Source organism: Ictidomys tridecemlineatus, chromosome 15 (genome assembly GCF_052094955.1).
Source record: "Ictidomys tridecemlineatus isolate mIctTri1 chromosome 15, mIctTri1.hap1, whole genome shotgun sequence".
NCBI classification, from domain to species: Eukaryota; Metazoa; Chordata; class Mammalia; order Rodentia; family Sciuridae; genus Ictidomys; species Ictidomys tridecemlineatus.
The window spans coordinates 59641091-59664280 of NC_135491.1; the positions used below are offsets into that span (position 1 = coordinate 59641091).

A 23190-nucleotide genomic window follows, 5' to 3' on the forward strand; every position below is an offset into this window, starting at 1 on the left:
GAGAGGAGCGAGGTGCTCGAGTCTGCGGACGTCGCTGATGAGCCCTTCACCTGCTGCCGCAGCAGTGGGTGACCAGGAGCATGGACGCAGCTCTGGGCATCTGCAGCCCATCCACCCAACACGGCTCCAGGCGGAAGGACTCTGTCCTGCTGTCACAGATCGGCAGCTGAGGTTCCGAGGAGGCCCCGTGTCTTGGCAGTGCTGCTTCTATCCAGACCCAGCTCCAGGGCTGCCACCCCTAGGCCCCATGGCTCTGGGTCCTGCTGACCCCAGGCCCAGGACCCCTGGAAGATGGCTGGTGGCCTTCTCTGCACCCCTCACAGGGGGCTCTGGCTGTGGGGCAGCAGGATGATGAGTGGAACAGGTTCCGCTGGCAGGGGCTCACCCGGCGCTGGGACCTGAGAGCCCCTAGCCGAGCAAGTCCAGCTGGCTCTAGGAGGACCAGAGGCACATGCCAGCCCCTCCCCCTGGCACCGACAGAAGCCAAGCACCAGACCTTCAGGCCCTCCGGAGCAGAATGCCGGCTCGCCAGGCCAGCCCAAGACCCGCACCCTCCCCATCGTCTGTGTGGCTGTCTCAGCCTCGGATTTTGTGGTTGGTTGGTAGGAGGCAAAGGCTGACGGATACAGCATCCCACGGACATGGAGCCTGGACTGAGCAACAGTCGGTCTCTCCTAAGGCAGGAGGAGGCGTCCGTCCACACTGAGCAGATGCAGTGCCCTGAGGAGGACGTCAGCCCAGGAGACCGAGGCTGTTGGTGGACAGAGGTCGGCACTGAGCTGCACATCCACCCTCCTGCAACCCAGGACAGAGGCCCGGCAAGTCCCGTCCTCGTCCTCTCGGTATAGCAGACCAGGAAGCCACGTCCCCACGAGGCGAGGAGATTTGTGCAGTACTCAAAACCAGTCTCCTACCTAAGTCTCCTGACCTAAGTCAGAAAGCTGTGCTGGTCAAACATGGCGACACCTGTGCAGACACGGCTGGGGGCTGGCGGTCTTGTCCCAGCTCTTCCCCGACTATGTGACTACTGAGTGGAACCTGCTTGTTTGTTCTCTGAGCTGCTAACACACCTGCTATGCATAACTTGGGGTCCTGGAGATTGTGGCACATTTCTTTGGGACATACCACCATTGCCACCATCAATCTCATCACCACCATCATCTTCATCACCACCACCTCACCAACATCACCATCACCATCACCATCATCACCATCACATCTCCATCACCACCATCACCACCATCACCATCACCATCTCCATCACCATCATCACCACCATCACCATCACCATCACCATCTCCATCACCATCACCACCATCACCATCACCATCTCCATCATCATCACCACCATCACCATCACCATCTCCATCATTATCACCATCTCCATCACCATCACCATCACCATCACCATCTCCATCTCCATCATCATCACCATCTCCATCACCACCATCACCATCATCACCACCATCATTACCATCTCCATCACCACCATCACCATCTCCATCACCATCACCATCACCACCATCACCATCACCATCACCATCATCATCACCATCTCCATCACCATCTCCATCACCACCATCACCATCATCACCATCACCATCATCATCACCATCTCCATCTCCATCACCATCACCATCACCACCATCACCATCACCATCACCATCATCATCACCATCTCCATCACCATCTCCATCACCACCATCACCATCATCACCATCACCATCATCATCACCATCTCCATCACCACCATCACCACCATCACCACCACCACATCACCATCTCCATCATCATTATCAGCATCACCATCTTCATCATCACCATCTCCATCACCACCATCACCATCATCACATCACCATCTCCATCATCACCACCATCACCATCGTCACCATTACCCTCATCACCATCACCATCACCATCACCATCTCCATCACCATCACCATCATCACCATCACCATCATCATCATCACCATCATCACCACCACCATCTCCATCACCACCATCACCATCACCATCACCATCTCCATCATCACCATCTCCATCACCACCATCACCATCATTATAATATCACCATCTCCATCACCATCATGGCCATCAGCACTTGTGTCAGATTGTGGTGACAATGGCAGTGCACTGACTCTGCAGACACTTTTTTGGTTCTGGGGACTGAACCTAGGGGCGCTCAATCATTGAGGCACACCCCGCTCACTTTTTATTTTTTCTTGCTAAGTTGCTTGGGACTCAGTAAGTTGCTGAGGCTGGTCTTGAACTTGTGATCCTCCTGCTTCAGCCTCTGAGCCACTGGGATCATAGGCGTGCCCGGCTGCACCTGAACCACACCCTCTTTTCAGCTCTCTGCTACTTCATTGTGACAACCACGTGAGATGGTTTGTGTGTGTTAACTCTGTTTATCAAAAGAGAAAGCCAGGGTCCGAGAGGAAGTACAACTTGTCCAAAGTCAGCAGGGCCCCTGCCCCCATGACCACCATCATGAGGGGCAGACGGTGTGCCGTGCGTGGCCAGGGGAAGACTAGGGGTGTCCAATAAAGTCAGCGGAGCCAGAGGTCAGGGTGGGTGTCTGTCCTGCAGACAGGCTGAGGTGGCTGAGCTGCCTGTAGGGGAGGCGGGGAGGCTGCAGGCCTCACTGCAGAACATGGACCCTCCTTGGGCGAGCTGTCCCACCCTGCTGGGCCACACGTGGCTTCTCTTCCCCGGGCCTCGGTTTCTTCATCTGTCAGGTGAAGACCCAGGACAAGTCCAAGCCCAGAGGCTGTGGTGCTGGTCCTCAGGGGTTCCAGGCCACGCAGGGTTCAGCAGAGGGCTCCCCGGAGGGGTGGGCATTAGGAGCAGGTTCAGAGAGAGAAAGGGCTTCCCGCGTCCGAGGTAAGGGAGTCCAGACCAAGGCCGAGGACGCAGGCCTGCCTGGGGGTGGGGGACACAGGACACAGGAACCTGCAGTCCTGATCTGCAGGGGGGTGCAGAGCAGGTGACGTCACGGTACACAGGTGCACAAACCCTCGCACCTCGGGGTCCAGAGGACGGGTGGCATCTGCTGGCCACCAAAGCCTGGGACGGGGAGGGAGCGTCCCAGGAGCGAGGACCACCAGGTCTGGGAGACTCGGGGCCTCTGGTGTCATGAGCAGCCGCTCAGTGGGGCTGGAGCTGGAGTTGGGGTGCAGGAGGAAGGGGCCGCGCAGGGTCACGGCGTGGGCTGAACTTGAAGGGCCATGGAGTTCCGGCAGCAGCAGGTGCCACCTGTGGTACCAGGGAGCCCCGAGAGGGTGTGAGCAGAGGTGTCTCAGCGACACCCGTGCCCACAAGCGTCCCCGCAGCCACAGAAGGCCTCTTGGTACCGAGGTCCACCCAGGGCTGCACTTGCCCCGCAGTCACAGTGTCCTCAGCACACGGCTGGGGGGACTGGCAGCCCCGGGAAGTGCACCTGTGCATTTCACACTCACACTCACACAACCTCTTCTCTCCAAGTAGCCTGCCTGTGGGCCCTGCGCCCAGCGAGCCCAGGGCCGGGAGAGATGCAGGGACTGGCTCCCGGGGGCTCCCGTGTGTGGACAGGTGTCCCCACGAGCACCCGCCTGACGCTGCGGCAGAGGCTGCGCTGGGTGGCAACACTGCCATGAGGTTTGGGTGATTGCAAACTAAAACTCCCAGGCAACCTGGAACTGGGGACATGGGGAGAGAATGACCCTGGACACAGGGAGAGTAACCCAGTCAGAGTCGATGGCCAGAGGGCCCAGCCGGGCTGCTCTGCGCGTCTGGCAGGCCGTCCCTCAGCCCTCTGGGCACAGGGAGGAAGAAACAGAGACCCTGCCCAAGGCCCACTCGTGAGACGCCCAGCTGGAGTCTGGAGCTGGCTGAGGGTGGGCGAGTTACCAGACCCAGGAGCCACTAGGAGCTGCAGGACCCCTGACCTCCCGTGCTGGTCACAGGTGCGTCACCCCATCACCCGCCGTCCACACCGCGGTTGGCCACCCCGAGCTCCCCAGCTGCGCTCTCTCCCAGTTCATCTGCTCGTTCTGCTCCCAGGCACTGCCAGAGCCCCGAGGGCTATCTGCCCTCCGACCCAGGCCAGGGGACAGAGCACAGAGCAGCCTGGGGCCCCCGCCAGCCCGGGCGAGCCTCCTCAGCTCTCAAAACAGCTGTCCACTGCTGGACTTTGTCCCCGGGAAACCAGAAGGGGATATTGTTGGGCTCTGGCAGCAGGTGGCACAAGCGGAAGCACAGCTTTTCTTCAGAGTCTCCAGGGGCTGGAGGGCTTCCGTCTGGGCTGGACAGAGCTGGGGAAACTATGCGAGAGAGAGATCTGGGGAACTTGCCACATTTTTCTAGAAGAATGTTGGAAGACTCGGTGGCCAGGTATGGAAAGAAACCTGTGCACACTGAGGCCATTCATGGCGGGTGGGGGCGGGCGTCAACACAGCCCAGGTGGTGGGGGGGGTCACGCGGCCACTGCGCTGAGGCCCCTGCAGCACAGAACACATCAGTGTCCTCTCAGGACGGCCTTCCTCCCGGGCTCCAAGTGAAAGGCGGAGCCAAGGGGCTGCAGACGGCAGCTCTCCCTGGGGTGTGATCGCAGGGAGACGGAGACTCAAGACTGGGGCACGGACACCAGTCCCTCGTGCAGCCACGCTTGGCCTGGGGTGTGCGGGGCTCAGGGGAGGCGCCCAGGCTGGCCGGCAGCCACCTGCCCTCTCCTCCCTGCCCCGGGCTTGCTGTTCCCTGGCCAGCCAGGGCGCCTCCGCCCAGCCCTCGCTCTGCAGCCACCACGTGAAAGGGCCCATTCAGGTGCCCGGCCGCAGGCTTGGGTTTCGGAGGCCGCTGCTCCCGCCAGCCCTGTTTTCTTTTCATCGGGGGGTTCCCGTCTTGCAGGTCTGCAGGGCCATCAGGGTGCCCCAGCTGACAGCCCCAAGGAAGGCGCCTCCCGGGCACCAGCGCCTCCGAGGGGCTCCCAGCGCCTGGGGAAACCAAGGTGCACGCAGGGGGGAGAGGGCCGAGCTGGGCCTGGGCCTGGGCACCACTGCCCACTGTGCCTCTGAGGTCTAGGGTGCACCGCAGCCTCCTAGGGGTGCCCCCGAGGCCCAGCTTCTCACCTGAAAAGCCGTGCCAGGCTGCAGGGAGGTGCGGGCCACTCCAGGCCCCGAGGCCAGCTCTCAGCAGGCGGCTTCAGCTCTGCCCCCACGGCCAGGGCTGCGGCATCACTGGGATCCGCACTCCATTCCTATTCCCGTCTTCCCCGTGCTCTTGGGGTCCCGGGAGCATTCCCACCAGGTCAGGGAGCCCAGGAGTGGGCTGGGCAGGGAGGACTTCCTGGAGGAGGAGGTGCCAGCCCAGGAGCCCCAGGGGGAAGAGGCTGTCAGTCCTGCAGGCCGGGCCCTCTGCCCACCTGTGGCCAGACGAGGTGCTTCTGAGACAGGAACCCCTCCCACCCTTCTTTCTGCTCAGAATCGGGGTCACCTGGAGTCGGGGCAGAAGCAGTCCTGCTCAGAGCCCGTCACACGCCCGTCTCCTGGCACGTCTCCTGGGTGGCTCTGCACACCTTCGCTCCCTGCCCCTTCCTTCCTCCTGCTGCCTCCTCCCTGCCCCTACCCCGCTCTCCATCCCTTCCTGGGGGAGCCTCCTGCCTGCCCAGCAGCCCCTGGACACACCCTGGGAAGAGTCCTCCTCTGCATCTGGCCAGTCCCTTTTGTGCTCTAGGGAGGAAGAGCCGTCCCCCGCCCCGGGCCTGAGGGCAGGGGAGCCTCTGGTCAGATGGACACCCCACCACGTGCTCCTCCTGCCCTGAAGACCACTGTTGTGCCCAGCTGCTCCAGCCCAGGGACCCCAGGGACTGCAGGGACTGTGAGGACAGTGGCCCCACGGTCAGTCCTGCCTCCTGGCTGATGGCATCATGACTGTGCTCAGAAGAGCGGGCAGAAGCAGAGGTTGCTGACTTGCCCAAGGACACGCAGCTGGCAGGAAGCAGAGGGAGCCAAGCCGGAGCGGAGGCCACAGTGTCCTCCCCCAGGCTGAATCTGTGCATGGTGGACGGAGGCCACAGAACTGACGGGGCTCTCAGGGGTTCCCTGGAGCCCACTGCCAAGACGTGGGCACCTGGAACACAGGAGTCGGGCTCCTGCCGAGGGCTGCAGACCACCATTATCTGTCCAGCCCTCTCCATGGACCCCAAGGGCAGAGCACACAGGACACCCGGAGACCTGTCCTGTGAGGTAGAAGCGCAGCTCCTCTGCCCCCGGGAGCTGCAGCGCAGCCTTCCCGCTGCCCACCAGTCAAGGGTGCCAGGCCTGGCCGGCTGCCCTCCCTGGCCCCGGCCTCAGCTCAGCACGCAGAGTTGCAAGTGGCTCCCATGCTGTTGGGACGGGCTACGTGGGTCCAGCCCTGGTTCCCCGCTCTGGTCGTGAGCTGAGGAGCCTGCAGAGCCCAGAAGCTCAGGGCGAAACTCGCTTTGGAACCGACAAGAGGCGTTCCAACTCCCAGAGGCCACGCAGAGGCAGGAGGTCTTGTCTCTCAGGAATGACGGCCTGGTGCTTGTCCCAGTCTGTGCCAGGAGAGGACACTGCTTCACGGTGTGTGCCATCTGCTTGTGTCTGCACACTAAGGCATCAGGGCTGAGCCCGAGTGGCGGTGTGACAGTATGCCCCTGGAATCTGCCGGAGGTTTCCCGCTCCCCCGCCCTGCCCTGGCGGAGACCGTGGGTTTCACTTTTACATCAGGCACAAGTCAAGGCCATGACTCAGGAGGCGGCCAGCTCCCCACACCACAGGCCAAAGCCCCTCCCCAAGGTGGCCAGCCCCAGGCCTCCCGCCCCGGGCCATGTGGGGCAAGTCCAGGGTAGCCATGGGGGAGAGGCCAGCCTGGCTCTGCTGCCCAAGGACAGCAATGACACCAGGGTCCCTCCATGGAGGAGTGACACGTGGGGCCAGAGGACTCCTCTCCATGGGACCCACTGCTCTGTGTGCTGTGAGATCTCTGCCACATGCCACCCCCAGCCCCAAATTGTGACAGCCAGACATCTCCAGTCACAGGAGAGAGGGGGCCAAAGGGTCAGGACAGGGGCAGGGGGCCTGTGTGTGTACGGATGTGTGGCCTCCCTGGCAGGGGAGAGTCCTCTCCACACCTGGCCCAGGTAAGCACAGGTGAACCCACCATTAGGACCACGGCAACAGGAGTGGGCGCCGGGTGAGGCTGCCGCTTCTCCAGCCACGAGCGTTCAGTGCCCAGGGCCCGACGAGCAAGTGCACATGCAGACACACACTGGTGTGTTCTGAAGCAGGGAGCTCCAGACCAGCAGGAGCTGGCCAGAGAGAGGACAGAAGCCAAGGACCCCTGGTTCCAGGAACCAGAAAACCCACCCTGACAGGTGGACTCAGGGCTTCCTAGCCCTTCTGCACTGTGCCCCTGGAGAGGGGACCCCAGGCCCTGCAGGCCAGGGGTGCTGCAGAAATGAGGTCTGGGGCTGCAGGGCTGGCCCCGCTCTGTCCAACCAAGCCCACCTGCAGGAGCTCCTGGCCCTCTCACACCAGCCCTGCACAGCTAGGAAAGCAGCTTTGATCCGCCACGTAGTTAGCTCATTATAAATTGTGCATGGATTGTTCAGCAAGGGGCCTCTGCAGACCAGAAGGCCAGGAGGGGCTGGGGCCAGGAGGGGCTGGGCAGGCCCCTGCCAGGTTCTGAGGGAGGCCCTGTTCGCAGGCCACCTTGCTTTGCATGACAAAGGTGTTCCCAAGAGGGGTGAAACGGGAACTGTGTGAGGGGAGGCTGCGGGCTCAGGGCCTTGGAGGACCAGAGAGCTCCTTTCTGTGAAGAGCTCCCTCCACCACCTTCTTCCTGGAAGCCCACAGGTCTGGGCCTCAGTCCACCTAAGTGGGGCAGCTCAGGGCACTTTGACCTGGAGGCGTGGGCCTCCTCTGTGCTCAGTCTCCTCATGGTGCATGAAGCCCTGGAATAGACCCCCTCCTGACCTGGGATGTCCCTCCTCCCACCCCCGTTCCACAACTCACTGGCCAGCGGGCAGGGGGCTCAGAGTGACGCTCAGAGTGACGGCCTCAGGGCTTGGGGGAGTGCCAGGTCCCACCTGCCAGAAAGTGTCCCATGGGTTCCTCCTCCCACCACACCTTTGGGGTGCCAGCCTGGCGGGCCTCAAACCAGCTGTGACCACCCCTTGCCTCTGAAGCTCACCGAAATGTGTGGCCTTGGAGGCAGAGGACCAGAAGGGACCAGACAGCAGCAACTGGAAGCCCCAGGTCGGGGCAGTTTTGTAAGATCTGTGCTAATCCAGCCTTTCCGCCTCTGCCCTGCCCGCTGGGAGTGGGCTGTCCCGCAGCCAGAGGGGACTCGGGTAGGAGACGTGTCCATGGGGGACCACTCGGACTAGGGGGATCCCGCGAAACCCACACCTAGGAAAAGCGGCACTAAAAATAGCCGAGGGGGAGGGCCGTGTAACCCAAGCCGGCCTGAGCTCCGCCGACCCGCGGGCTGCCGGCCGGCGTCCGGCCTCCGCGAGCGCTGGGCCGCGGACTTGGCGGCGCGCGCCTGGGCCGGCTGCGCGGACCTGGGCAGGGTGGAGCGGCTCTCCTCTCCTCCCACCCCGCCCCAGGCGCAGCGCGGCGGCGGGGCGGCTCGGTGCCCGGCGGGCGGGCGGCCCGGGCGGGCCTGCGGTCGGGGATGAGCCCTGCGCCTCCGCGCAGCAGAGGCTGGGGCTGCGCGGCTGGGCACCGGCGCCCCGCGCGTCCCGGGAGCTCGTCTGCGGCCGCCAGCGCGGCAAGCGGCGCGGGCCCCGGAGCGGGAGGTGAGTTCGGGCGGTGCCCGGGGGACCCAGCTTGGACGGGGCGGGGGTGTCACCAGGCTGCGTCGCGCCCTGAGCCCTGGGCGGTGCGCCAGGGCGGACCCTCCGCCTCGCTAGCGCGGCCGGGACCCCGGGCTACAGGCGCGCGGGGCGGGCAGGGCGGCCTGGCCGCTGCGCTGCCCCGAGCCTGGGCTGGCGGTTCCCGGCCGGCTCCTGGCGCTGTGCGAGCGCAGACCTAGTCCGCAGACGGAGCGGAGCGGGCCGCGGAGCGGGACGGCGCGGCTGCGGGAAGCGCGCAGGCGGCTCATTCATTGCTGGTTGGAGCGGTTTGTCCCTCAGGCGGCCGCCGCCTCCTCCGGACTCCCCGGAGCTGCTGGCCCCAGCCCGGGAGGCAGCAGCGGTGGCAGCGCCTGGGATGCCGGTGGGGTCTTTCTGTACCCGAGGGGCTCCACGCAGCTGGTTTCTGCCTGGAGGCCCCGAGGCCACGCTGCGTCCCTCGCCCAGCCCAGTGCCTCCAGGGCGGCTCCTTGCACCCAGAGAGTTGAGCTGGAGGGACCCGTGGGGACACTGCGCCCCGCGTGGCCACGGCTGGAAGGGAAGACTAGGAGGGCTCACAGGGTCTTCTCCAGTTCTTTCCCCCGCAGCCCAGACCCTGGCCCTGCGCCCTGGGCCTGGGGGAGAGGGACCCCCCACAGGCGCACTGGAGGCAGGGGCAGCTGGGCCCAAGGAGACTCGGGCAAGGCTGAGGACGCTGATGGCTTTGCTGTAGGCGCTCCGGCCAGCACTGAGTAGAAGCCGTGCCACGTGTGATTGCCTTGGGGGTGGGGGAGACCGTACTGTGTTCGGGAAGAAACAGAAGGTCCGAGTGGTCAAGCTGCAGGGCAACTAGGTGGCAGAGTTGCTGACAGCCCTTTTTCACTCTGCAAGGTAGACTCTGGTCAGTTCTACTTGTTAGCTGGACAAAGGTGTGTTGGGTGGCACTGGATAGTGAGGGCTGGGCGGAGGCGGGAGGCTGGGGCTGTGCTACTCCTCCAGGAGAGGCAGCCTCTGAAGGTGGCCAGGGAGGGAGTGGCCTTCCCTGTGAGCCACACAGGAAGCCCGGCCATCCGGGGGGAACTTGGGCCCCGGCAGAGAGCCTGGGACCCACAGGGAAGAGATGTGTGGCCAGCGTGACGGGCCCCTGGGCTGGCCATAGCCCTGGGTGGCGTGTAGACCAGCAAGTCCCAGGATTTCAGGGTCAAGGGGAGCTTAGAGGCCGTGCGTGCCAGCTACCCGTCCTGCTTGTGTGTCTGCAGACCTGCTCCTGGGTCCCTACTGCTTGTACACCCCCAGCACCAGGGACGCCTGGCCCCAGCCTCTCTGGCCATCCTGCCCTGGAACGCGGGGAGGGCGCGCTCTCCGTCTGGGTGGGCAACGCAGCTGCCTCTGCAGAACTGACACGCCTGACCAGTGTGCACCCTTCCTGCCCTGATGGGCCAGGTCAGAGCCTGCAGAAGTTCATGGCCCCTTCCTCAGCTCCATGTGGTCCAGGAGCAGGGCTCCCCCTCCCCCTTTCCTCTGTGATCCTGCCTCCAGGGACAGTGCCAGAGGCGGCCAGCCATCCCTCCAACTGCAGCTCTTGGCTCTGAGCCACACCTCCCACCTGACTCTGGGTCTGACACTTGGGAAGAACTCCATTTCCCATCTGCCTCCTCATCCTCCACCTGAGGCCGAGACTAGGGGGGAGGCCATGGATGGATGTCAGAGCACCAGGTCTGCACACAGGGCTGTGTGACCTTGGGCAAGTCACCGAGCCTCTCTGTGGCTGGCTTATCCATCAGGAAGACAGCAGGCTCTTCCAGGGATCCACAGGACAGGCCCAGAATGGTGGGAGCTGCCACCAGTCACAGCAGGGACCTGGGGACAGCACAGGTCTGGAGAAGGGTCTGAAGATGTAAAAGGTCTCCAGAGTGCCAAGCTCTGGCTGGAAGTCCAGGGAGATGGGTGGCCAGGACACTGCAGTTGCCGCTTCTCTGTCCCCTGCCTCACCTTACAGAGGTGTTGGGCAGAAGGAACTGGGGGACAGAGGCCAGCCGGGTCCAGTTCACCCCCGCCCAGGCCAGGCCTCCAGGTCCACCTCAGGAGACTCGCCGCCCTTCCCACCTCCACTGGCCAGTGGCTTCACCTCTAGGCCTGTCCACCTGTCCTCAGCAGGTCTCACCCCACACCTGACTGTCCCCCTTGGAGGACAGGCAGTCCAGGGTCAGGTCCCCACTGAGCCAGGCTTGGTGGGTGCCCAGTGGACACTGCAGGGCCCTGGTGGCACCTGGGCCTCCCTGTCAGGCGGTGCCCCCTGAGGGTCTGCACCAGGCTCCCGGCTCACATCCAGCTGGACAGCCCACATGGTGCTGCCCCTCCAAAGGCCGTCTGCTCCCAGGCCCCACAGATGCCTCTGGCCAGCCTCCTTCTCTGGTGGAGCTGACCACTCCACAGAGGACTGAGATGAGTGTGGTGGGGTCTGGGACTAGGTGAGGTGGGCCTGCAGTTGGCAGAACCTGTTTCTTTGGCCTCTCCCTTCCTAGTTCACCCTCACTGTCCTGTGGTGGCCACAGCTGGGCTGCAGCAACTGTCCTGGAGGACTGCCGTGACCTTGCGCTTCAGTCCCACCTTGAAGTCAGCTAAGGACCTGCCATTTCCCTGGGTAGAAGGAAAGGTGGACCAGTACCTCTGGCCAGGTTGTTCACTGCACAAGGGCACCCAGCCCATAGGCTGCTGACCAGGCCCCAACACACCCCAAGGCTGTGCCCACCCAGGGACATACCTTGTCCTGCACACCCAAAGGTGTCCAAAGCACCACTGTGGGCCCCCGTTGAGATGTGTGTGCTGTACAAAGACTGTGTCCTCGTTCCCAAGGACTCTACAGGCCACCCCATTCCGTGTGCTGGCTGGACACTGTCCCCACGGGGCCCAGACAGCTGAGGCATCTGTCATTTCCGACTTGGGATCCCCTCTTCCCTCATCAGGTGCTGTCACCCGTCCAGGCTCCCCGACATTCTTCTGGGTCAGCGTCACGCCCGCGGCCTCCCCCTGGGCCTGGGTGCGCCAGGCCACCCTGGGGAGTGGTGGGAAGCAGGGTGGGCAGGGACCCAGCCCCGGGAGCTGGCGGCCCCCGGCCGGCTGTGGTCAGCACTGAGCGTTCCTGCCTCCAGATGTTGCTCGGAGCCGTGGCCCCTCCCCTCCCCCGTCTGCTGCGGTGGCTGGTCCCGAGTCCCAGGGACCAGAAGGAGAGGTCAGCCGGGCGCTGGCCGGAGCGTGGGGGCTGTGACCCCAGCGTCACACCAGGGGCTTCCTGCCCTCGCTCCAGCCTGGCTGGGTGGCAGGGGGCTCCGGGACCTCGCTCTGTTTAAACAGAGAGGGTTTCGGGAGGAGCCAGAGGGCTGGGGTGGGGCTGGGGGGAGACGCGGGGGCTCAGCGCCCGCCCAGACCTCTCCACCCCCAGGGCCTGAAGCAGGAGGCGCTGGGGGGAGGCCTCCTGCCCTACCCCAGGAGGGAGCCCGGCCCCGTGGCCTCCACCTGCTGGCCAGGCGGGCGAGTTTGGGGTCTCTGAGCCCAGGGCCAAGTCCCTCTTAGGCCCCAAGCCCCAGCTGTGTCACCAAGGGTGCCAGGGACTGCCCCCAGCCCTGTCCTGCATCGCGCCTGGCCCAGGAGTGGCGCCCAGGGAAGCAGAGAGTGCGAGCTAGCGGCTGCTCGGGCCAGGGACAGGTGAGCCCGGGCAGAGGTGTGCGTGCAGGGAGCCGGGAGCTGTGCCCGGGAGCTCCCTCGGCCTCGGCCCTCCTGCCAGGCGGGCCGAGCCAGCGGCAGGGCGGGGGACATTCCGTCCCCTGGCCGCCTCTCCCAGCGCCTGTCCTGTCTCTGGCTGCTTAGGGCCAGTGTCCCAGCCAACAGCCAAACAGAGCCCACATTCATGAGTGGCCGTCGGGCCCCGGCCGCCTGGGCACAGTGGCCTCCTGAGAATGGACGGTGGGGAGGTCCCTGAACAGCACTTTCCGCATTACTCCAAGGCTGCCGGCTGACCGAGGTGGCCGCCTGTAAACAAGGCCTCTTCACAGGCCCTGGCCACGGCCCCTGAGGCTGAGGACAGGCCTCTCTGCCTTCTGGAGGGCAGGAGTGGGGAGTGCTGGCCGCTGGCCGCATGGCCTGGTGCCTGCAGGGCCAGGGTGTCGGAGCCCCGACTGCCTGGGGAGGGCGCTCCCCGTGGTCCCCCTGAGAGAAGCCCCACCGCCTTCCCAGCCTCCGGCCTCCCCCGTCCGCCTCCTGACTGGGTCCACTCTCTGGACGTCTCGGGCTGCTTTCGTGTCGGCCTCTTGCTGAGCCACGCGCGTCCCTCAGAGTCCTTGCCGGTGTCCGAGCGCCAGCCGAGGCAGGCACCTTCTCCAGATCCGGCCGCACCGTGGGCCGGCCTCCCCCCGTGGCACGGTGACCGTGCCGCTGTGCCTTTGAGTTCAGGTCTCTGTGAGCGTGGGCTCGTCACCCTGGTGGGCCCTGGTGAGTGGACTGCTGGGCCCGAGGGCTCCTCGGAGGTGCCCAGAGCCTCCCCTGGCTCGGGCCCCGGTGGGTGAGGCCCTGCCTGAGCTGAGCTGTTGGGAACTGGGCTGGGACTCCAACTCTGTCCCCATCAGGGAATGGAGGCAGAGGTGGCAGCCACAACCCAGGGCCCCGCCTGTCCTGCAGGAGCCCCCAGTGAGAGGCTCTAGGCCAGCCAGGCTCCACCTCTGCATGGGCATCTCCCGCCCGCCCACCGGAGCAGCCCACTGCCCAGATGTGCCCCTCAGCTCTGACGCTACCTCCCACAGGACCCTGGGCCGTTGTGGGGTCTCTGCACTTGGGGAAGCTGAGGACCAGACCCTGTGGAGGCTGCCTCTGAGCCAACGACATTCCAGGAGACCTGAACGGACCCCGTGCCCAGCTATCACGGGCGGCCGGAGGCCAGGCGGCCTGTGGAGTCTCAGCTCGGGTCCCAGGGCCCCGTGTGTCCTGAGCTGGCCCGTGGTCCCTGACCCGGTTCAGAATGCACCATCAGAAAGGCTGTCACCCTGGGGAGGCCGGGTGCCTGCCAACAGCCCCCAGCAGCAAGTGGTCGAAGGCCAGGGGCTTGGCCAGGCAGCTGACCCGTGTGGCCACGAACGCAGGAGCCTCTCCACCCCCCACAGGACAGGGGTTGGTGTCCCTGCTCGGGGGCTGCACCTGGCTGCATAAAGGGGCAGGCTGCACCCTCCTCCATGGGCAGGCCCGTCCTGGCTGTGGGAGGACGGTGTGGACACCACAGGTGAGGGCCGGTGTGCTTCAAGAAGGCGTCTAGCAAACACTGGGCTCTGGCCAGGAGGCACACAGGTGCGCGGCACAGTGACGCCAGCTTCCCTTCCCACTCGGCACGGCCGGCCGGGGCCCTGGGGCGTGGAAAGGGGAGGCCACGGAGGCAGAGGGCCACAGGCCCTGGGCTGGAGGCCAGGAGGAGCAAAGGCGGCGTTCCAGGTGGTGGGCAGTGGAGGGGTGGCCGGGGCTGGGCCTGGGGAGAGGCAGGGAGGCACCTGGCCAGGCCTGGTCCTGGGGAGAGGGTCAGGAGGCACGATCCTGTCCTCAGTCTGCAGCCAGCAGCAGACCTGCCCCGCCCGACGGGCCCTTCACCAGGCCTCCAGGGGGCCGCGGGCTCAGGTCAGGGCTCAGGTCAGGGCCTACCGGGCAGCGGGTCTCCACCCGAGGTGGTCCTCACAGGAAGAAGTGCCGTGGCCCTGCTTCACAGACAAGGGAGCCGGGGCCCAGGGAAGAGAGGGACTTGCAGGACTCCCTGTGCCTGTCGGCCCGTGCACGCCAATGGCCGCGGCTCCCAGGTGAGGTGTGCCTGCAGGGCACCGGCCAGGCCTGGCACCGGCGGGATGCTGGCCCCATGTGCCTGGCCCATGCTGAGCATGGATCGTCACCCCAAGGGGCCTGGCATAGGGGACCTCCTGCGCCCCTGCCCCGGGCACCTGCACCGCCTGCATTGGAAAGTGACTGAGCTCCCACGAGGCTCAGACTGAGCAACGGGCAGGAGTGACCCGCACGGCCAGCCTCACGAGGGGTCTCCCTTCCCGTGACGGCACTCACTCAGGCAGGGCACCTTCCTCCGAGGCAGCCGGCCCCCAGCAGCAGCGTCTGGAGTGTGACCAAAACTGAAGTGCGCGTCCTTGTCTGTCTGCGGTGGCGTTGGGTTGAGCAGCCTGCTGCCAGGGTCTCAGCGGCTGGTGTGCACACTGCCCCACGCTGCCCGTTTCAGAGGGCAAACCCACAGGGGAGGCAGAGTCCCGAGCAGGGCTTCCTGGAGCAAGGGGTGTCTGAGCTGGGTTTTGAAGGGTGACTAGGAGTTCACTGAGCAACGTGACGGGAGAGACAGTCCCCACAAAGGCCCGGCAGGCACACAGGGGCTCTGAGCGACCCAGCGCTGGACACCCAGGCGCCCCAGTGGCTGCCCGGGGCCCAGCCTGTCCTCTGCTGGCTGTGTGGAACAGTGGTCAGGAGGCAGGCTGTGGACTCCACTCTGCCCCCGCCTCCGGGGAGTCCGTGATGAGCCACACCACCTCAGAGGCTCGTCCCTCATCTGCACAGTGGAGAGACGGGAGCAGGGAGCCTGGTGGGCCGAGGCCCGAGGGACAGTCCCCACGAGGGCGGGAGGGGCTGAGTGGCACGTGCGGTCATGAGCTTGGGGAGGACTTGGGGAGGGCCGTGAAGAGGCCTCGCGCTTCCTGGGCCCTGGCATCTGGCTCAGATCTGACCTCAGTGAAGCCCTAGGGGCCGTGAGTCCTAGGTCATCCTTTCAGACAAAGGGGGGACTCCGGGGAGTCCATGTTGCTGACTCCCAGGACACGTGTCCCTGGCTGGGCCTCCCTGAGCCCTGTGACCAGCAAAGGAGGCCAGGCTCCATGCTTCCAGGGTCCACTGAGACTGAGGAGGCAGCAGGGCCCAGTGCTGGGAGGGGGAAGCAGTGGCCCGTGGTACACCCGCGAGCAGCAGGCCCAGCATGGCCTCCTCCGCTGGACTTTCAGGAGACGGCAGGAATCTGGACCTCCCTGTGCAGTCTCCTGTTTTGAAATGTCAGGAACTAATCTGGAAGTTTTGAGAGAATGTTCTGGACCCTGTGCAGGCCAGGTGTGCGCCTCGGTCAGCGCTGGCCCAGCAACACCCAGTGTAGGGTGTGAGAAGATGGCTCAGGTCACCCGGGAAGCAGAACGTCCCCCGGACGCTGCGCCTGGAGATGGGCGAGGTGCGCTGCGCGGGGCCTGTCGCACGTGCCCAAGCCTCAGCTCACCCGCAGGCCGTTGGCAGGGGCCGCGACATGAGGCTACACAGGTGGCCTTCAGTGTCCCGCCGGCCGCACCTGGAAACAGGCGCAGGTGAAACGGTCTCCTTGGAGACACGCCACCGTGTCCCCGAGAGCTGGCTCCGAGTCTCCCTGACACGCGCCTCTGGGGTAGAGTGCCCACTGGCCACGGCAGGTCCCTGTTGGCCACTCTGGCCAGGGCCTCCAGGGCCTGGCCCCGCCCACTGCCCCTCACCCTGGCCCTCCTTGTGCTCTGGAGCCTTCTCGCGTCTGTGGTGGCCGCCGTCCTCTTCCCTCTCGGGGACTCACTTCCCAGGGTGGGGTCAGACTTGGGAGCTGGATGACCCTCGGATTCCCTCCTCCCAGCCAGCGGGGCTGCCTCCTCACAGGCCACCTGCCCACCTGTGGCTGTGGCCCTGTGACGTGGCCCTCGCAGCCCGTCCCGGGCCTGGCCGGTGCTGTCCCCACACCCAGTTCCCTGCTCAGGCCCTGCACGGGCACCTGCTGTAGGTCGCTTGAAGGGCTCGGCAGAACCCACTCCACTGGGCGCTGCCGGGACCTCCGTTGTCCCTTTGGACATCTACCATTGCAAGCTGGTTCCTGGGGCTTAAGACTGTCATCGTCACTGTCACCGTCCTGAGTCCAGGAGCCCAGCCAGGCCTGGCACAGAGGCCCAGGAGCGTGGACGTGGAATAGGGCATGTGTGGGTGGGTGGCTCTCCGCAATCTCAGTAAACATCTGGCCACAGGGCCTGGCAGGAAGCTGACCTCCGGGCACCACTCGGCGGGCAGCCGGACAGGCTATAAATACATTCTGACCCCAGACCAGCCCACAGGCATGCCCGCCCCGCCCGCCCCAGAGTGCCCTCCCGGCAGAAGAGAGGCAGCTGGTGGCCCCTGAGCCTGGCGGAGGCGACCACTCCCGGGGAGTGGGGACATGCCCCCCAGGGTCAGCTCAGGCCCTCGGCGTCCGAGCGCTCTCTGACCAGGGCCTGCCCAGCCCCTGGAGGCCACATTTAGCTCTGGAAGGGCTCCCTGTGCCGACGGCCTGCTTTTCTTTGGTGTCTGGGCTGTATTTATGCCGGGCGGGGGCCTGGGGACTCACCAGAGTCTCTGGGGGCTGCGGGCTGCACCTCCGGGGCAGCGACGGGACCCGCTGAGGAAGGCAGGTGGCCTGGCCAGGCGGTGCTGCAGCGTGTGGCCCAGGAGGGGCCGGCGGGGCTCGGCACGGAGCCAGGGTGCTGCGGAGGCGCTTCACCTGCAGGAGCCCAGGTTTTCCGGCTCTGCTGTCACAAGGCCTGGCTCCTTGGGTGGACAGGGGCTCTGTGGCTGGCCATTGCTGTCACCACAGAGGGTGGAGAGGGCGCTGCTCCACCAGCCTTTGGCAACCCGGGGAAGGCCATCAGGTCCCCAAGTGCAGATGAGTGTTGGCCTCAGACAGGGAGGGCTCAGGGCTTCACCTGCTCCGACTGAGGGACCTGGCTCAGGACGTGGTGCTGAGGATGGAACCCGGGCCTCCCACGTGCTGGTCAGCTGCTCTGGCCCGAGCCCAGCCCAGCCCCTAGACTGGACTTGTAAGCCTGCTCCGTGGGGCGTCCCTGGTGATTCTGACCCTGCCTCTGAGGCCAGGGAGCCGGCGTGTGGCACCTCTTAGGAGCCGCGGTGGCCAGGGCAGCGAGGGGCAGACCTGTAGGCCCAGGCAGGCTCTCCGTCCTGCCGCTGGGCCACTCGGGGCCTCCCGCTGGTGAGTGTGTGGCATATCGGCAGCACCTGTGGCTGTCTTGCCCCGAGGCACGGCTGGCCTCAGGGACCACGAGCCAGCAGGAGCCCGGGGGAGCGTGGCCACGTGGCTGCAGGCACTTGGAGCCTGTGAACACGTGGCTTCCACAGCGTCCGTCTCACAGCCTGCAGGCACCTCCGTCCCTCAGGGTCCCCGAGCCTCTCGGCTGACTGCACCCCTGCCTGCTCCCTGTGCCCAGCCATGGCTTTGCCTGGGTCGGCTGCGGTCCTGGGCCTGCGCTCGCGGCCATGTCCCAGGCAGCACAGCCCTGGGGCCCCTGTGTGGAGGTGAAGTCTGACCGTGGGCGTCAGGAGGCCACGGCCAGGAAGAAGATGCCCATGGAGAGCAGGTCGGGGGCTGTGTTCAGGCCGGTGTGTAGCTGCCACCGGGTCCCCGTGCCCCTGCTCTGGCGATGGTGTCAGGTGCCACCCTCGCAGGGTCCCCAGCCATGTGTGCCGTCCCCGCAGGGTCCCCAGCTGCGGGCCCTCCAGGCACTGCCTCAGCGAGGTGCCCACACTTTGCCTGCTCTCTAGTGCCCGTCCTCGCAGTGCCCCCAGGCAGGACATGGGCGGCACTGTAGTCCCCACCTGAGGCCCAGCAGCTGAGGTGACCTGTCCCAGGTTTGTGGCCAGCAGGGAGGTGGGGGGCAGCCGGCAGGAGCCCTCTGCAGTGAGTCCTCCTCACTCCACGCCGGGCAGCGTGAGAGCTGTGGGCAGCGTGGCTCGCAGGGCACAGGGGTGGCCCAAGCCAGCCTGCGGTTCTGCTGCCCACCAGAGTGCGTGCTGCCATCAGTGAGGCCCCTGTACTCCCCATGGGCTCAGGTCTCCAGGAGAGCCCCCAGCCCGCCTCCGTCTCTGGTCCTGCTTTGGATCCGCTGAGTGCTGCCTCCCGTGACCTTTCCTCTGGCCGCTGAGCTGTCCCTTACCTCGCCCTGTGCTTAGTGTCTCTCGAGCATGAGCGACAGACACAACTCAGCACAGAAGGCGTTTATGGCTGGCAAGACTGCAAAGTCCACAGAACGAGCAGCTTCAGGCAGAGCCGTGTCCAGGTTCTCCAACAGCACCATCGGATCTGCTCCCTTCACCTCTGGGCTCTGCGTCCCCACACGTCTCTGACCCCAGGAGTGCTTCCTCAGGGTGGCCAAGAGGCCTAGGGGCCCAGCCTCTGGTGGCCCCAGAGATGAAAGGGTGGATAGATATGGAGAGAAGAGGAATAGGGAGACGGAGATAGACACAGAGAGACAGGCAGAGATAGATGATAGATAGATAGAGAGAGAGATAGAGAGATAGATAGATAGATAGATGATAGATAGATGATAGATAGATGATAGATAGATAGATAGATGATTGATAGATGATAGAGAGATAGATAGATAGATAGATAGAGAGAGAGAGATAGAGAGATAGATGATTGATAGATAGATAGAGAGATAGAGAGATAGATGATAGATAGATGATAGATAGATAGATAGATAGATAGATAGATGATAGATAGATGATAGATAGATAGATAGATAGATAGATGATAGATAGATGATAGATAGATAGATAGATAGATGATTGATAGATGATAGAGAGATAGATAGATAGATGATTGATACATAGATGATTGATAGATGATAGATAGATAGATGATTGATAGATGATAGATAGATAGATGATTGATAGATGATAGATAGATAGATGATTGATAGATGATAGATAGATAGATGATTGATAGATGATAGATAGATAGATGATTGATAGATGATAGATAGATAGATGATTGATAGATGATAGACAGACAAACTAAGGACCCTCCACGGTTTCAAGCAAAAAGGGGAATCCAGACTTCAGAAAGCTGGACAAGGTCGCTGCCCCCACAGGAACCAGAGCTGACCAGGAAGGAGGGGCTTTCCCTTCTCTCATCCTTAAGAGACAGGCAGCACTAGAGGTCTCCAGGAAAGCCCCCAGCTCCACCTGCAAGTCCTGCAAGTGCCCCGCCATCTAGCTCCCTCAATGCCATGTCCTGGGACAAAGGTGAGGGACAAACAGGGCAATAAGGGTAGTGGAACAGTTGCTTACCCAGATCATCAATGGGCCAGGGATGGAGTATAGCACATGGGGTCCCAGCACCCAGAGTATAGTCCCAACAACACATGAATGGGTGGTGGGTGGATGGATGGATGGCGGGTGGATGGATGGGTGGTGGGTGGATGGATGGATGGTGGGTGGATGATGAATGGATAGATTGTGGGTGGATGATGGATGGATAGACGGATGGATGATGGAGGGATGGATGGATGGATGGTGGGTGGGTGGATGAATGGTGGGTGGATGGATGGATGGTGGGTAGATGGATGGATGGTGGGTAAATGATGAATGGATAGATTGTGGGTGGATGATGGATGGATAGAGGGATGGATGATAGAGGGATGGGTGATGGAGGGATGGATGGATGGATGGTGGGTGGATGAATGGATGGTGGGTGGGTGGATGGATGATGGGTGGATGGATGGTAGGGTGGGTGGATGGATGGATGGTGGGTGGATGGATGGTGGGTAAATGATGAATGGATAGATTGTGGGTGGATGATGGATGGAGAGAGGGATGGATGATAGAGGGGTGGATGATGGAGGGATAGATGGATGGATGGAAGGGTGGGTGGATGTATGGATGGTGGGTGAATGGATGGATGGTGGGTAAATGATGAATGGATAGATTGTGGGTGGATGATGGATGGATAGAGGGATGGATGATAGAGGGATGGGTGATGGAGGGATGGATGGATGGATGGTGGGTGGATGGATGGATGGTGGGTGGGTGGATGGATGGTGGGTGGATGGATGGTAGGGTGGGTGGATGGATGGATGGTGGGTGGATGGATGGTGGGTAAATGATGAATGGATAGATTGTGGGTGGATGATGGATGGATAGAGGGATGGATGATAGAGGGGTGGATGATGGAGGGATAGATGGATGGATGGAAGGGTGGGTGGATGGATGGATGGTGGGTGAATGGATGGATGGTGGGTAAATGATGAATGGATAGATTGTGAGTGGATGATGGATGGATAGAGGGATGGATGATAGAGGGATGGGTGATGGAGGGATAGATGGATGGATGGAAGGGTGGGTGGATGGATGGATGGATGGATGGTGAGTGGATGGATGGATGGTGGGTGGATGGATGGATGGTGGGTAAATGATGAATGGATAGATTGTGGGTGGATGATGAATGGATGATAGATGGATGATGGAGGGATAGATTGATGGATAGATGGGTTGGTGGGTGGTGGGTGGATGAAGGATGGTGTATGGATGATGTATTGTGTATGGATGAATGGATGGTGGATAGATGGGTGGATGATGGATGGATAGTAATGGATGGATGGGGTGGGTGGATGGATGGATGGTGGATGGATGATGGATAGTGGGTGGTTGGGTGGATGGATGGATGGTGGGTGGATGATGGATGGATGGAGATGGATGGATGGATGGATGATGGATGGATGAGTGGTGGGTGGATGACGGATGGTGTATGGATGAATGGAGAGTGGGTGGGTGGGTTGATGGATGGATCATGGGTGAATGATGGATGGATGGTGGGTGGAGGGATGGTGGGTGAATGGATGGATGGTGGGTGTAGATGGATGTATGGATGATGGGTGGGTGGGTGGATGGATGGATGGATGGATGGTGGCTGGATGATGGTGGGTGGATGGATGGATGGTGGGTGGATGGATGGTTGGAGGTGGATGGATGAATGATGGATGATGGATGATGGATGGTGGGTGTGTGAATGGATGATGGATAGTGGGTGGATGATGGATGGAGGTGGGTGGGTGATGGATGGTGGGTGGATGATGGATGGATGGTGGGTGGATGATGGATGGGTCTTGGCCCACTCTTTTGGCTCAAGTAAGCAACCAGTGCAAGGGGCCTTTAGGCAGAGCTGGGTCCAGGTGCTCAAGCAATGGCAGGATCTACTGACCAGGGGAGGCTCAGCCCCACTGGACCCACACGGATGGGGAGGCAGTTCCTAGAAGAAACCAAGGTGTTACTAACAATTGGGAGGCCGGCCGTGGGCGGACGAGAAACAGATGTCCACACAGGGGGACCTTGGCAGCCATGAAGATGGGCCAGGGTGGAAACGAGGCCAAGCGGGAAGACCCTGCACCCTGGCGGGCTGGGGAGGGCCATGAGGAGGGGCTGGGAGAGGGTGGCAGAGGGCCCAGGGAGCCTCCAGCACTAAGTGGGGTGAAGCAGGAGGTGCGGCTGCCCCCGCAGACCCGGCGCCCACGTTTCCCTGAGAAATGCACCAGGCTCAGCCCCACCCCCTGCTGCCGTGGGCCACTGCGGCTGTGCTGGCCACAGCCCATCTGCTGCCCCACGGCACAGCAGAGCTCTGCTCTCTTGGCCCAGAGCAGACAGGGCCTGCAGTCCAGCAGCTGGACGGCTCTGCGTCCCCGACCCCAGAACAGGCACACGGCACTGCTGGCAGCCAGGAAGCGTAACGTGGCTGATGGCCCTGGGGACTTTGAAGGAAGCTAATTAAAATCGGCTGAGGAGGGAGCGGGAGGTGGGGAGCGGGACAGCTCTCCACAGGGGCAGGAGGAGCAGCCAGGGCCATCCCACCAACATGGCCTCCCGTCAGCCCCCAGCCAGGCCCAGCCACCCAGACCAGAGGTGACAGCGGCAGGGACCCCATCCTTCCCAAGCCTCTGCTGCCAGGAAACCATGTGGGAGGACGTGGTGGGCCTCCAGTGACCGTGTGCAGTGCCTCTGTGCAGTGGTCTCAGGCGGCCTCTGCGGGCCTCAGCTTACCCCACACCCTGGGCGCCCTGCTGAGCCTCTGGCCCGCCCCCCTCTTCCTCAGAGGGAGCTCCCTGGCGGGGGCTGAGGGCTGCCCGTCCAGCAGGTGTCCGCGGGTGCCTAGGCAGCAGAGGCCTCTGCACGGCCTTCCTGCTGCTCCGGTTATAAAAGCTGGCGCTGCTCTGGGGCCCAGTCTCGGGGGCCTGGCCCGGCCCTGAGCCCCTCCCTGGGCCCCTGCGCCCCTCCTGCCACACAGGGGGGCCCTCAGCAGGTCATGCCAGGGAGGACAGGGCCATGCCCTTGGGTGGCCGGCCCCTCCCCTCCCGCAGCTGTGTGTGTGCTCGCGGGGCCACGGGGCTGGCTGGGCCCTGGACGGACTTTCTCTTACCCCCTCAGTCCTTACCTAGAAAGCTGTGGGCTCGGTCTTTTCAGAAGTCTGACTGGCTGTCTCTGCTCTGTTAGAGATGGGGCTTTGAGGACTGGTCCCG

The 23190-nt window shown here is 63.4% G+C and overlaps 1 protein-coding gene across 1 annotated transcript in view; it reads left to right on the top strand.

Moving 5' to 3' along the window:
• Positions 1-8453: 8453 nt before the first annotated feature.
• The window catches only part of Znf469 (zinc finger protein 469), a 39583-nt gene continuing 24846 nt past the window's right edge, over positions 8454-23190 (top strand). The window contains exon 1 of the mRNA XM_078032808.1: positions 8454-8800. The gene's annotated coding sequence lies outside the window, so the exon portion shown is untranslated. The remainder of the gene's footprint in view (positions 8801-23190) is intronic.